Below are 16,085 nucleotides of genomic sequence, written 5' to 3'. Positions count from 1 at the left end.
CCTTGTTATCCTGTATTTAATTCTTATTATTATCTTTCAATTATTTTGTCTTATTCTATACTATTATACCTTATATTTTATTTAATCTCAGTAGGGCCCTGACCTTCCTCGTCACTACCCGACCGAGGTTAGGCTTGACACTTACTGAGTACTGTTGTGGTGTACTCATGCCCCTTTTGCACATGTTTTCATGTGCAGATCCAAGTACCTCCACTCAAACTTATCACGCTTGAGATGAGGCGCTTCTAGAGACTCCGAGGTATATCTGCCGCGTCTGCAGATTGAAGAGTCCCTTTCTACTCTCCCTTTTAAGTATTAGCCCTTCTGTATTTTCTTTTCTTTGTTAGATATTCTGGAATTAGATGCTTGTAGACATTCAAAGGCTTATGATCATGAGATTCCGGGTTTTGGAAATGTATTTAGTTTTCGAGAGTTGATATTGTGTATGATGAGCGGCATTTTTAAATACTGTTTTATTTCACTATTTCGATTTTTATTATTTCTTCCGCAAATTAATTTATTTTCCGCATTGTTAGGCTTACCTAGTCGCAGAGACTAGGTGCTGTCACGATGGTTCACGGAGGGAAAACCCGGGTCGTGACAAGTTGGTATCAGAGCTCTAGGTTCATAGGAGTCATGAATCACAAGCCGGTTTATTAGAGTCTCGTTGATCGGTACGGAGACGTCTGTACTTATCTATGAGAGGCTATGTAACTGTTAGGAAAATTCCACTTCATTTGATTTCCTTGTCATGCGAGATTTTGATATCATAATTCTAAACTCCTATATTCTATTCTCTCACATATGGTGAGGACACGTGCTACCCGAGATGATCAGGCACCCGCACCCCTACTGCAGTCGTTAGAGTCCGAGGCCGGGGTAGGGGTCAAGGACACGCACGTGGTGCAGCTAGAGCACCTGCACGAGCTGCCACCGAGGTACCACTAGCAGTTCCAGCTGGAGTCCAGGCACCTGATACGCCTACTGCTACTACTACACTAGCACTTCAGGAGACTCTGGCACAGTTTATGAGCATGTACACCACTTTGGCTCAGGAAAGGTTGCTTCCCCTTGCTGTAGCTACATCTCAGGCCGGGGGAGGAGCACAGACTCCCGCCGCCTACACTCCTGAGCAGTGAGTGCATGTTGAGCAGGTTCCCGATATTATTCTCGTACAACCTGTAGTCTGAGATCAGCCCGAGGACAGGGCAGTAGTTTTCGAGGATGAGCAGATGAGGCTTGAGTGGTTTAAGAAGTACAAGCCTCCTGTATTCAGTGGTCTAACATCGGATGATGCTTTAGATATGAGTGTTACCGTATTCTCCGTACCATGGGTATATCAAGATTGAGCAGGGTTTCCTTCACTACTTTCCAGCTTCGAGGAGCCGCCTATGAGTGGTGGCGCACCTATGAGTTAGACAGTCCGAATGAGGCTGCTTCATTGACTTGGACTTAGTTTTCAGATCTGTTCCTGAAAGAGTATGTTCCTTAGAGCCTCAGGGACGCATGGCGTGCAGAGTTTTGAGTATTTGCACCAGGGTGCTATGACTGTCTCATAGTATGCTGTCTGTTACACTAGTTTGGCTAGACATGCACTAGCCTTGGTTTCTACTGTTCGCGAGAGGGTTCGCCGGTTTATTGAGGGGATTATTCCTAGTATCAGGTCTAGCATGGCTCGTGAGTTAGAGATAGATATTTCTTATCATCAGGTGGTGAGCATTGCTAGGAGGATTGAGGGTATGCATGCTAGGGAGAGAAAGGAGAGGGAGGCCAAGAGATCTCGAGAGTCGGGCCATTATTTTGGTGCCCGTGCCCTAGCTGCAGGACGTCATGGTAGCGGTTATATGAGTCTCCCTGTTCATTTTGCTCTTCCAGCAGGCAGTGGTATTCTAGTTCCTCCTAGGCCTCAGGAGCCTTATTATGCACCTTCGGTATCTAGCGCGCCTCCTACGCGAAGTGCTTTCAGAGGTTAGTCCAGCAGACCTGGTCCGAGCCAGTCACAGCTTTCATATCCTCCCAGAGCTTGTTTCGAGTGTGGTGACACACGCCATGTGGTGAGGGATTGCCCTAGACTTGGGAGGTGTGCGCCTCCATAGACTTCTCAGCCATAGCGCGCCCCGTAGAGTTCTTAGGCTATGGTTACATCTTCAGTTGCTACCCCACCTGCTTAGCCAGCTAGAGGTGGAGGTTGGGGAGGTAGAGGTTGCCCTAGAGAGGGAGGCCAGGCCCGATACTATGCCCTTTTCTGCTCGTACCGAGGCTGTTGCCTTCGATTCTGTCATCATAGGTATTATACTGGTTTGTCACAGAGATACATCTGTTCTATTCGATCCATGCTCCACTTACTCTTATCTGTCTTTTTATTTTGCTCCATATTTGGGTGTACCTCGGGATTCTTTGAGTTCCCATGTTTATATTTCTACTCCTGTGGGAGATTCTCTTATTGTGGACCGCATTTATCGGTCGTGTTTGGTTGCTCTTAGTGGTTTTGAGACAAGAGCCAATTTATTGTTACTCAACATGGTAGATTTTGATATTATCTTGGGCATGGACTGGTTGTTGCCCCATTATGCTATTCTTGATTGTCACGCCAAAACCGTGATGCTGGCTATGCCAAGTGTACTGCGTGTTGAATGGGGGTACTTTAGATCACACTCCCAGTAGAGTTATTTCTTTCCTTAAGGCTCAGCGAGTGGTTGAGAAGGGGTGTGACGCGTATTTAGCTTATGTGAGAGATGTCAGTATTGATACCCCTTCAGTTAATTAAGTCCCAGTAGTACGGAATTTTCCTTATGTGTTTCCAGCTGATCTTCCGGGCATGCCGCCCGATAGAGATATTGATTTTGGCATTGATCTATTGTCGGGCACTCAACCCATATCTATTCCTCTGTATCGTATGGCTCCTTCTGAGTTGAAGGATCAGTTGCACGAATTGCTTGATAAGGGTTTTATTCAGCCCAGTGTATCACCATGGGTGCTCCTATCTTGTTTATGAAGAAAAAGGATGGTTCTATGCGTATGTGTATTGATTATCGCCAGTTGAACAAAGTTACAGTGAAGAACCTTTATCCTTTGCCTCATATTGATGATCTATTTGACCAGCTTCAGGGTGCACGAGTGTTTTCTAAGATTGACTTGCGCTCAGGTTACCATCAGTTGAATATTTGGGAGTCAGATATCCCGAAGACTGCTTTCAGGACTCGATATGGTCATTACGAGTTCCTCGTTATATCATTTGGGTTGACCAATGATCACGCCCAACTATGCCTTATAAAAGGACAATGCGGACGTTGCAAATATAACCTGAGTATTTATGCCCAAAGTCGAATCCACAGAGAATTAACCTATCAATTACTTTCGTTGGACTTACTAAATTCTTCAGAATCAACTTCCCCAAACGTTGTGAATAATAATTGATGGTATATTTAATAACTAAGATTGAAAGTCAATAAACAGTTGTAAACTAAATATGCTTAAGTTGTGAACAATAATGAGAAGGTTCTAAGGTAGTGATTTCCCCTATTGATGGAATTCCTTCTGTTTATGTTTCATATAGATTTACCAACACATCTCTATCAACCATGAACACTCTTTTTATCGTGAATCTCTCCCGAGTAATCACGATAATTTACTAGGCGTACTCTCCCGAGATACGCTATATGGCTTTGTTTCTTATGGTTCACTTTAGATTGCACCCAAGACTTCGTTATCCCTAATCCCGCCTTTAAACCCACAGTTATAGATCCCTCTTATACTTTGGGAGTGGTGTTGTTCAACAATCACCTAAATATGCACTCTCTCCCTAGTTATACATACTAAACCGGCATAGCTAATTGAGGATCCTGTCAATTAACTACAACAAACACGTAGTTGAACAAATAGAGATTAAATTGGCAAATTATATTAACATAATCAAGAAGTTCATCCTTCAATAGGTTCCATCAAAACCCTAGACAAAGGATTTAGCTACTCATGACAATGGGTAAATAAACTATGAAAATATTCATGATCAAAATTGCAAGAAAAATAAAGAGAAGAAGAAAATATGATATTTTGGGTGATCTCTCACACTTGTTTCTCTTGCCAAAGTACTTCCTAAAACATTACATGCCTCCCTTGGACGAGTTCTATTGTTTAATATAGGGATTTGGGCTAAAAATCCCGTATTTTGCACTTCAGTCCCTCAATTTTCCTCTTCCTATTGCGGTCCTACCGCGGTCACGCCAGGACCGCGGCCAACTAGCCTCTCAGAATCCGCAACAGCCTTCTGCCGCGGTCCGACCACGGTTACACCGGGACCGCGGCAGTCCATCTCCAATTCTGGTTTTGCTGCCTTCGCGTGGTGCACTTAGCAGATATTGTAAGATTGACCTCTTTTTCTCCGTAATTGATCCCAAAAGTACTCCATAGACTTATTTTATTGTATATAGCCTACAAAACATGAAAATCACTAATCAGAGCATTTTGTTATCACTTTTTACCATAAAACTATACACGAAGGTGGTTCTTTAGTGCCTAATTATAGTCCAATTCACCTATTATCAACACCCCACACTTAAATCTTTCCTCGTCCTCGAGCAAGTTGAACCACACTTCTAGGCCTAATCGTTTGATGCATTACCCAGTTTATGTCACCCCCGCCATTATGAAAGAACAACCTAAGCAGTGCAACAGCCACACCTCAGATGAAGACTCTAATGCCATGCCACACTCGTGTTTACTCTAGTTACTCTAAATAGAGGTGAAAATTTGCTTTTTCTTCCTGAGTCATATGCCCCTCACATCATATTTCTGAGAGAAGTTCCACACACATAAAATCAAGCAACAAGGAACTATAGATAGAACGAATCCACTTACTCTCATCAAAGAACATTCACATGCCACACAGATACACCATAAGCTTGCCCTTAGTGTAATACTCTACTAATCGAGTTGTTTAGTCCAAGATCAAGAGGTCTTTATTTGGTTATAATGTAGGCTAAGGGACGGGTAGGATATATTTGGATATAGTGACTAACCTCCCTAAGCACTTTTAATACAATCGTTCCCTTTATTCCAATTTTCATGTTCAACCCAATCATTCTTCCACTTTTCATAGGCTACATACACTTTTTTTAGCAGTCATTGCACCATTCAAGTATTTTCCTGATTTTCCTTTTCCCACTCCATTACTACCCCACACTTTGACTTTTATATGCTCTTTAACGATTCAAGTGCTTCTAGGAGGTACAGGTTCAAACAATCAAACTATTCAACATAGGGATGTAGGTTGTCGTAAGGTTATCAAAGAACAGGCTTCAGGCTCGAAGGGGTTAACTATGGCAATATGTACAGGTGGATTCATAATTATACAGGCTACACAAGGAAATGCTTCAATCATCTCTAAGACCAACCAACTTCTATTTCGCTTTGCAGACACACATGGAAAGTTCTAGGTATCGCATGCAAGCACAGAATACAAGTATTATCTCACACACACTTGACATGTAACTCATTCCGAATTAGTTTGTCAACACACTCACGTGAGCGTTCAAGAAAGACAAGGTGTGCAGAATTAAGGCATAAAATTACGAGTCTACAAACGAGCCTAGACGTCACACCCTCAAGTTCGTTTTAGTTATTTGCAGGTGTGTACATTACGGGTTACATTCTTGCCTTCACCCATCTTGGTCCAATAGAGTCCTAAAGGTCCTAAAAATATTAAAGAAAAATCTACCTGACCCGGTTCAAGAAAAGCCCTTGGAAAAGAACCGTGTTCAAAAGAAAAACCAAGGAGGAATTACTACACTACCTAAAAACAAAAGTAAAATAAATAAAAAAAAATCTAAATAGACTACTTCCCTCAAGAGTACTGTCCAAGTGGTCCGTCCTCAGGAAGAATCTCCTACATTTATTTATTTTACAACCAATGTATATGTACACTAACAATACACCACTAAAGCAAGTCTCCCACCCCACACAAAAAAATATGGCATGTCCCCATGTCATAACACAAATAAAGTGCAGAAGGGTAAGAAGACTTCCCTGAGCATCACTCGGAGTCGGAGACGGTGCTGGAATCCACATGACAAGCCCTCCCCAAAGCACGGAACCAAGCCATCATCCAGCTCTCAGACCTGGCATGCCGCTGAGACATGGCATCCATACGCACATGCAGGCCATCCACCGAGGAGCGAAGATCTGCCACCTCTTCCTCCAAAGAATGCAACATGGGTCGGCTGGACTATGATCTAGAGAACCCTACCCCAGTATAGGGTTGCCGAGAGGATCTGGCTCCATCATAGGATCTCCTGGATGGTGCCATGGGTGCTGGGGCGTCATCCTCACCATCAAGCTCAATAGTTGTGGGTGCATCTCTGCCCACTGTGATCTTCGAAGCTCTGAATGCCGCTTTTGCGGGCAAAGCTCCATCTGTAGGATTGGTGGGGACACCATCCAGCAGACACAACCTCGACACAAGTGAGGGGAAGTAAAACCCCTTAGATAGCAGAGGTGACCGAAGGATCATTTCATCTCCAATAATACTCGCCACATCAAAGTCTTTCTTGGTGACGAAGCACCACACCAATAGAGCCCGTAGGTGGTTCACATCTGTCGTGTTGCCTGTGGGCAATAACCAGCTGCAAATAATGGTGAACCAACACTTAGCCTCATGTGTGAACGACTTGGAGTGAAGGGTAATGTTTCCTGTATCCAGATTAGTCGACCCCCTACGCAGATTATCTCAATCATAGTGTCCCAATTGACCCTTTGGGCGTCGTGGTAATGATCAATGTCACCAGTGAACTGGGGCAGCTGCAAGACCTAGCGAAACTTCATAATTGAGGCATCCACCACCCTGCCCCGCACAATTACAGACCGACACAAATTTTCCGGGCAGTTCGCGTAGAACTCTCGGACTATCATCGGGTTTGTCGTCTCAGGTTCATCAAACAAGAACGCTATCTCCCTCCATCTGATTTCCTCATACATGTCTGCTTTTTCCATACGGAGGGCAGCCCTATCAACAGAAATCTCAGGGATAAAGCTTTTGGTGGCCTTAGCATGAAACGCATCCTCGGCCTCTTGTGACTGGAACCTGGTGGCATCATATGTTGGCATTTGGGAAGTGCTTGCCGAGCTCTTTCGCCTTTTTCGGGCCATATTACCTGTAGACAATTCAGGGTAACAATCAGATGCATCCTAATATGTGTCAGTCGGATGGGTACTCAGACTTTGCCACCCGATGGCACCAAACAGTTTCCTTTTGTCAAACAATGCCAGTATACCCAATTAGTAAGGTGCCCAAAGTTGACAACCTCCACTATTTCCCTCACACCACTATTAATTCTACAATTCAGCCATATAATACCTCACACAATCTCCCATAAGTAGGGCTGTGTATGGATCAGATCGGATCAGATCGGATTTAGCATATTTCGGATTCGAATTTCGGATTTCGGATTCTAGAAAATGTAATCCGAATCCGATCCGAATTATATCCGATCGGATCGGATTTTAAAGTTTGGATCGGATCGGATATCAGATCATATTATTATGCCTCAAAGTTAAACTAATATGTATATTTTCTTTGTAAAAGAGGCAATACATTAAGAAAAATTCATGTTTATGCAATTATGAGAGTACTATGGTGCCAATATAGCTAAATCTAGCAATTGTAAAGGTAATAACTTGGAGGTTGATGTAAATTAAAGTGTAGTATTTATACATGTCCTAATAATTTCGGATTTTGGATTGGATTGGATTAAAATATACCAATCCGAAATACGATCCGAAATTTTAATAAATATAATCCGAAATCCGATCCAATCCGAAATCTGAAATTCAAAATTGAATGGATCGGTTCGGATTTCGGATATCCGATCTGAATGAACAGCCCTACCCACAAGTGAATCATGTCAAATGCTACCACCACCACAAACTAAGAAGGGCACAAAGTGCTCCAAAATTTTACAACATACCCCCAATTTTCGGTCATTTAGACCCCTCCACCAAGCTTCACCCTAAAAAATTTGTTTAGGCCTACAAACCTTCTAAAAATCACCCCCAAGTTAAGCACAATAAAAATCCAACCATTTAAATATCAATCATGGCCAAAAGAAGCAAATAATGGATAAAAGGAAAGAAAAGAAAGAAAGACAAAAAAATAAAAAATAAAGAATCTACACTAAAACACTACACTAAGTTATGTAAAATAAAGAGAAAAGAATAGATAAGCTTACCTTGAGAAGGAATGGAAGGGATAGGTTGTGGAGAGAGAGAGATGGAGAAGAAAGGAGGGACAACAATGGGGGTTTGAGGGATGAGAGATGGTGTGAAAGAGAGAAGAGAAGAGAGAATGGGATGGGGGATGCGGGTGGTGTGAAGAAAAGAAGGATTTGGGGGAATAGTGGGGGGTTAGGTTTATTAAAAGGGGGGAAGAAAATAAAAAAAAAAATTGGACTTACCTGGCCCGCGCTGGTCTGTCGCGGTTATGCTGGAACCGCGGTAGACCCCTTTCAGAGGGTGTATCTGACCGTGGTCCAACCGCGGTAGACTTCTTTCAGAGGATGTATTTGACCGCGGTCCTACCGCAGTAGACTTCTTTCAGAGGAGGTCCTTGACCACGGTCCCACCGCGGTTACACTGGGACCGCGGTCTGGGCGTGTTCCTGCTACTTTTTTTTTGAAGTTATGCATTACACTTACAACACATTCGTGGGTTGCCTCCCACGCAGCGCCTGATTTAACGTTGCGGCACGACGCAGATGAGTGCATTTAAGGCTCGTTCGACCTCTATGGTTCAGTCAAGTGTAGCTCAGACACTTCCTTTGGTTTGCTCATGCCCACATATAGTTTCAATCTCTGCCCATTGACTCTAAATGTATGAGAGTCTTTCTCTGTGACAATCTCGACAGCACCTAAAGGGAAAACTTCGACCACTCTAAATGGTCCAGACCATCGCGACCTGAGTTTACTGGGAAATAGCCTTAATCGTGAGTTATAAAGCAACACCATATCTCCAAGATTGAAATTTTGCTCCACAATGTTCTTGTCGTGCAACCTCTTCATTCTTTCCTTGTATAACATTGTGCTCTCAAAAGCAAGATGTCTGAACTCGTCGAGCTCGTGCAATTCTGTGATCCTCGTTGTGCCCGCAGCCTCGATGTCTAGATTCAGCTATTTCAGCACCCACCACGCTCTATGTTCAAGTTCCACTGGCAAATGGCAGGCCTTCCCGAACACCAACTTATATGGTGACATACCAATCGGTGTTTTAAAAGCAGTTCTATAGGCCCAGAGTGCATCATCTAACTTTTTCGCCCAATCAGTTCTTGTGGTGTTCACATTCTTGGTTAGCACACTCTTTATCTCTCTGTTGGACACTTCAACCTGCCCACTAGTTTGCGGGTGATAAGGGGTAGCCACCTTGTGGCGTACATCATACTTTGCAAGCAACTTCTCGAAAGCTCTATTACAGAAGTGAGTGCCTCCGTCACTGATAATCGCTCTTGGTGTCCCAAATCTGGTGAATATGTTCTTCTTCAAAAACCCCACCACCACTCTTGCATCATTAGTGGGCAACGCTGCAGCTTCTACCCATTTAGACACGTAATCCAGAGCAACAAGTATGTACTTATTGCCATAGGAGCTAACGAAGGGACCCATGAAGTCAATCCCCCAGACATCAAACACTTCCACCTCTTGAATTGGGTTCATGGGCATCTCATGGCAACGGGAAATGTTCCCGGTCCGCTGACATTCATTGCAGCCCTTCACCCATTGGTGCGCATCTTTAAACACTGTTGGCCAAAAGAATCCGGCCTCAAGCACTTTCGCAGCTGTCCTGACCCCTCCAAAATGTCCTCCATAAGCCGATGCGTGACAAGCCTGCAAAATAGAAGATTGTTCTATCTCGGGGACACACCTCCGGATCATATTGTCAACACAAATTCTAAACAGGTAAGGCTCATCCCAATAATACATGTGGCAGTCACGATAAAACCTTTTCTTTTGTACAGATGAAAGGTCATAGGGAACTATACCGCATGCCAGGTAATTTGCAAATTTTGCATACAATGGCGCTTTCTCAAGATTAGTAGCGAGCAGCTGCTCGTCTGGAAAGGTTTCCAGAATATCTTCAGCCTCAAGTGCATTTTCAGCTCCCTCAAGTCGTGATAGATGATCAGCGACTTGGTTTTCTGTGCCCTTACGGTCACGGATTTCAAGGTCGAATTCTTGCAGCAGCAACACCCAATGAATCAGGCGTGGCTTAGACTCTTTCTTCTCAATCAAGTACCTGAGAGTTGTATGATCAGTGTATACAATTACCTTAGAACCAATCAGATATGATCTGAACTTGTCGAAGGCAAACACCACAGCCAACATCTCCTTCTCAATCACAGTATAGTTCAGCTGGGCTCCACTCAACATTCTACTATCATAGTAGATTGGATGCATCAGCTTGTCCTTCCACTGTCCCAGCACTACCCCCACTGCGTAGTCACTGGCACCACACATGAGTTCGAATGGTTGCTCCCAGTTGGGGACAACAATGATAGGTGCTGTGACCAGTCTCTTTTTCAGCTCCTCGAATGCTACCCTGCAATCATCAGAAAACAAGAAAGGGTGATCTTTTTCTAACAACTTACAGAGAGGGTTGGCAATTTTTGAGAAGTCTTTTATGAATCTCCGGTAGAAACTAGCATGCCCAAGGAATCTTCTGATTGCTTTGACTGAAATTGGAGGAGGTAGATTTGCTATTACATCCACTTTAGCATGATCTACCTCAATTCCTTTGCTTGACACCCGGTGCCCCAAGAATATGCCTTCTTCTACCATGAAGTGGCACTTCTCCCAGTTCAGAACTAGGTTAGTCTCGATACACCGTTTCATACACGCGTCAGATTTATCAGGCACTCATCAAATGAATTCCCCACCACTGAAAAGTCATCCATGAACACCTCCATTATGTCCTCTACCATGTTAGTGAATATGGCCATCATGCACCGTTGGAATGTGGCGGGTGCGTTGCATAGGCCAAAGGGCATCCTCCGAAAGGCATAAATGCCATAAGGGCAAGTGAAAGAGGTCTTCTCTCTGTCCTCCAGTGCAATGGAAATCTGGTTGTATCCTGAGTACCCATCCAGAAAATAGAAGTGTGACCTCCCTGCCAGTCTGTCTAACATCTGATCAATGAAGGGAAGTGGGAAGTGGTCTTTCCGGGTGGCTAGATTTAGCTTTCTATAATCCATGCAAATTCTCCAGCCCATGACTGTTCTTGTAGAGATCAATTCATTGTTATCATTCTTAACTACCGTCATACCACCCTTTTTAGGTACACATTGAACTGGGCTAACCCAGCTGCTGTCAGAGATTGGGAAGATAATTCCCGCGTCTAACCACTTTATTACTTCCTTCTTCACCACTTCCTTCATGTTGGGGTTTAACCTTGTTTGGTGTTCCCTGGAAGGTTTGTGTCCCTCTTCCAGTAGAATTTTGTGCATACAGTAGGCGGGGCTGATCCCCTTTATGTCTGCCATGGTCCACCCAATGGCAGTCTTGCACTCCTTAAGTACCTGCAAGAGTTGTTGCGCCTGCACATCTAATAAACTAGATGAGATAATAACAGGTAATGTGGAGTTAGGTCCAAGGAATTCATACCTGAGATGGTTGGGTAATGGCTTTAACTCCAGCTTTGGTGGTTCTTCGATAGATGGCTTGGCTGGAGGAGTCTCTCGATTTTCCAAGTGCAAGGGCTCAAATTCTAGAGTTCTATCCCAGAACCCTCTACCCTCTAATGCCAACACCCATTCCGCCAGTTCCTCTCCATTCACCTCATCCAAATTCATCAAACATGCAGCAAGTGGGTCCTCAATGGTTAGCACCTCATCATCAGTCTCTACGATTACATCCACGACATCAATAAGAGAACAATTGGCGAATTCACTTGGTCCTCATAGATTTATGCACATTGAATGTTATCTCCTCATCGTTCAATCTCATCTTGAGCTTCCCGGTTTCATAATCAATGAGATCTCTCCCTGTGGCCCAAAATTATGGGAATCTCTTCATCCACTCTGCAGTCTAAGATCACAAAATCTGCAGGGAACAGAAATTTCCCTACCTGAACTAGCACATCATCCAGTATACCAGAGGGTCGTTTCACTGTCCTGTCAGCCAGCTGCAACAACATAGAGGTGGGTCTAGCTCTTCCAATGCCCAACCTCTTATAAATCGCCGGGGGCATAAGATTGATGCTGGCCCCTAGATCACACAGTGCTTTAGCAAAAGCAAAATTACCAATAGTGCATGGAATTGTAAAGCTCCCTGGGTCAGACAGCTTTTCTGCAATTGGTCTAGTCACCACTGCACTACATGTCTGAGTAAGAGTAACTGTGGCCAAGTCTTGGAAATCAAACTTTCGGGACATCAAGTCCTTCATCATTTTTGCATACCCAGGCATCTCCTTCAAAGCTTCAATCAATGGCATGTTTACCTGGATTTGTTTCAGCATTTCTAAGAACTTCTTGTATTGTTCCTCCTTTTGATACTTAGCCAGCCTCTGAGGGAAAGGTGCAAGAGGTCTCTTCTTCCCAATCAACTGGGATTGATCCTTATCAGCTGCTACATCAACTACTGGTTCCTGGACTGTCTCATCTTCTTTCTCGGTCGCATTCTGGATGCTATTTTCTTCCTGGGCAGGCTGGACTGGGACCTCCGTCAGTTTCGTTGACTCATCCAGCTCAATGGGCACTAGTATAAGTGTCTCAGCTTGTCTAGTTTCTCGAGCCCTCTCTTGCTATACATCCAGATCTCTGCCATTACGTAGACTTACCGTCATCAGCTGCTTTGGGCTTTGATCTTTTGGATTTATCTGGGAGTCTGCAGGTAGTGTCCCATGAGGATGATTGTTCAGAGACATAGAAATTTGGCCCACCTGCACTTCAATATTCTTGATTGTTGCATCATGTGCATCCACTCTCTCATTAATCTTTGCATTAGACCCAATAACCTGCTGCATCATTGCCTCAAGTCTAGCAAATCCATCTTCCTGCCTTCCACCATGCTGCTGCTGAGGAGGGTGATACCCCTGCTGCTGATTCTGATTATTATATCCATGTGGCCTTGGGTAAGGTGCCATATTGTTAGGGGGTCTCATACCTCCCATGTTTCCATTGTTGAACTGTGGATGGACTGGCCTGTATTGCTGATTTTGTTGGCCCCAATTCTAACCACCCTGTCTTTGGCCTCCATAATTAGACACATAATTCATGTCTTCAGGGTAGTGGTGATGATCATGTTCTGCATTCCATTGGTTACCCATTAGCTGACTAATGCAAAATGCGCACAAGCCCCCATTGGTAGTATCTACGATGTGTGCCTGCTGCTTTTGCCCTGACTCTTCCACCTTTTTGGTGAGTATACTCATCTGTGTCAATAAGGTGGCCATATTTTCAGCCATAGGGTTGGATGGATCTAATGGCACTGAGTGAACCACTGGAGTGATCGGTGCATTCCTGGTTGTCCATCTCGAATTTTGTGCCATCTTGTCGAGCAGAATTTGGCCTTCTCTCCATGTTTTGCTCAAAAATGCTCCACCAGCTGAAGCATTAACAATGTTCTTCACGCTATCTGACAATCCCATATAAAACCACTGCCCCAACATCAGATCTGGAATACCATGGTACGGGTATATAACCAGCATCCCTTTAAAGCGCTCCCATGTTTCATACAGTGTCTCCATTAGTCTCTGTTTAAAACTTAAAATTTCATCAATTTGTTGAGCAGTCTTATTGGGTGGGTGGAACTTGTTATAGAATTGCCTGACTAACTCATCTCAAGTTGTTATAGAATTTATGGGAAGTGAGTTTAGCCAAGTCTGGGCAGCTCCTGTCACTGAGAATGGAAACAATAACAGCTTGATTGCTTCAGGAGTTACGTTGGGCTGCCTTTGGGTTTTGCAGATAGAGAGGAAGTTCTTCAAGTGCTACTGAGGATCTTCGACTTGCGACCCCGAAAATAGTCCCTTGTTCTGCAACAAGTGCAGCATGTTATTCGTAATTTGGAATGACTCAGCCTGTATCTGCGGAACTACAATGGCTGTGGACAGATTTTCAGCTGTGGGTTGTGCCCAATCATAGAGAGCAGCCTCTGGCACTATTGGTACCGCTGGGTTTTCCTCGTGATCCCCCATGACTGTTTCGAATTGTGCAGTTGTTGGTTGTTGTTTGTTTTTCTGATTAGCCCGATTTAAGGCCTTGAAAACTTTCTCGGGATTTGATAATGCTTCAAATACTTCACCAGATCTCGATGAGTTTCTAGGTATGCACCTGTGCAACCAAGTCAACAAACGTTAAAATTTCAATGTAAAAATTGGGTATAGAGAAGGAATGACTACAATAAGAATTTTTGTACTTCTTTTAATTGTAATTGATAACATCATTAATTCCCCGGCAACGGCGCCAAAATTTGATCACGCCCAACTATGCCTTATAAAAGGACAATGCGGACGTTGCAAATATAACCTGAGTATTTATGCCCAGAGTCGAATCCACAGAGAATTAACCTATCAATTACTTTCGTTGGACTTACTAAATTCTTTAGAATCAACTTCCCCAAACGTTGTGAATAACAGTTGATGGTATATTTAATAACTAAGATTGAAAGTCAATAAACAGTTGTAAACTAAATATGCTTAAGTTGTGAACAATAATGAGAAGGTTCTAAGGTAGTGATTTCCCCTATTGATGGAATCCCTTCTGTTTATGTTTCATATAGATTTACCAACACATCTCTATCAACCATGAACACTCTTTTTACCGTGAATCTCTCCCGAGTAATCACGATAATTTACTAGGCGCACTCTCCCGAGATACGCTAGATGGATTTGTTTCTTATAGTTCACTTTAGATTGCACCCAAGACTTTGTTATCCCTAATCCCGCCTTTAAACCTGCAGTTATAGATCCCTTTTATACTTTGGGAGTGGTGTTGTTCAACAATCACCTAAATATACACTCTCTCCTGAGTTATACATACTAAATCGGCATAGCTAATTGAGGATCCTGTCAATTAACTACAACAAACACGTAGTTGAACAAATAGAGATTAAATTGGCAAATTATATTAACATAATCAAGAAGTTCATCCTTCAATAGGTTCCATCAAAACCCTAGACAAAGGATTTAGCTACTCATGACAATGGGTAAATAAACTATGAAAATATTCATGATCAAAATTGCAAGAAAAATAAAGAGAAGAAGAAAATATGATATTTTGGGTGATCTCTCACACTTGTTTCTCTTGCCAAAGTACTTCCTAAAACATTACATGCCTCCCTTGGACGAGTTCTATGGTTTAATATAGGGATTTGGGCTAAAAATCCCGTATTTTGCACTTCAGTCCCTCAATTTTCCTCTTCCTATTGCGGTCCTACCGCGGTCACGCCAGGACCGCGGCCAACTAGCCTCTCAGAATCCGCAACAGCCTTCTGCCGCGGCCCGACCGCGGTTACACCAGGACCGCGGTAGTCCATCTCCAGTTCTGGTTTTGCTGCCTTCGCGTGGTGCACTTAGCGGATATTATAAGATTGACCTCTTTTTCTCCATAATTGATCTCAAAAGTACTCCATAGACTTCTTTTATTGTATATAGCCGGCAAAACATGAAAAGCACTAATCAGAGCATTTTGTTATCACTTTTTACCATAAAAACTATACAGAAGGTAGTTCTTTAGGGCCTAATTATAGTCCAATTCACCTATTATCAACCAATGCTCAACAGCCTTTATGCATTTGATGCACAGTGTGTTCCGGCCATATCTTAACTTGTTCGTCATTGTCTTTATTGATGTCATTCTGGTGTATTCCCGAAGTCGGGAAGATCACGAGCAGCACCTAAGGACTGTGCTTCAGACTCTGAGAGAAAAGAAGTTATATGCTAAGTTCTCGAAATGTGAGTTTTGGTTGGATTTCGTGGCATTCTTAGGCCACGTGGTATCAAGTGAGGGTATTCAGGTGGATCCGATGAAAGTAGAGGCATATAGAGTTGGCCCAGGCCATTCTCAGCTATAGAGATCTGTAGTTTTCTTGGCTTGGTGGGTTACT

The 16,085-nt window shown here is 43.4% G+C and overlaps 1 non-coding gene across 1 annotated transcript; it reads left to right on the top strand.

Annotated features, from left to right (window-relative positions):
• Positions 1-13,657: 13,657 nt before the first annotated feature.
• Positions 13,658-13,764, top strand: LOC142181369 (small nucleolar RNA R71). The gene has a single exon (XR_012710037.1). It is a non-coding gene; the product is annotated as a small nucleolar RNA R71 (small nucleolar RNA).
• Positions 13,765-16,085: the final 2,321 nt, after the last annotated feature.

The sequence above is a fragment of the Nicotiana tabacum genome, chromosome 5 (assembly GCF_000715075.1).
Source record: "Nicotiana tabacum cultivar K326 chromosome 5, ASM71507v2, whole genome shotgun sequence".
NCBI lineage: Eukaryota > Viridiplantae > Streptophyta > Magnoliopsida > Solanales > Solanaceae > Nicotiana > Nicotiana tabacum.
The sequence above is the reverse complement of the archived record's forward strand: the minus strand, read 5'-3'. Positions and strand labels throughout refer to the sequence as shown.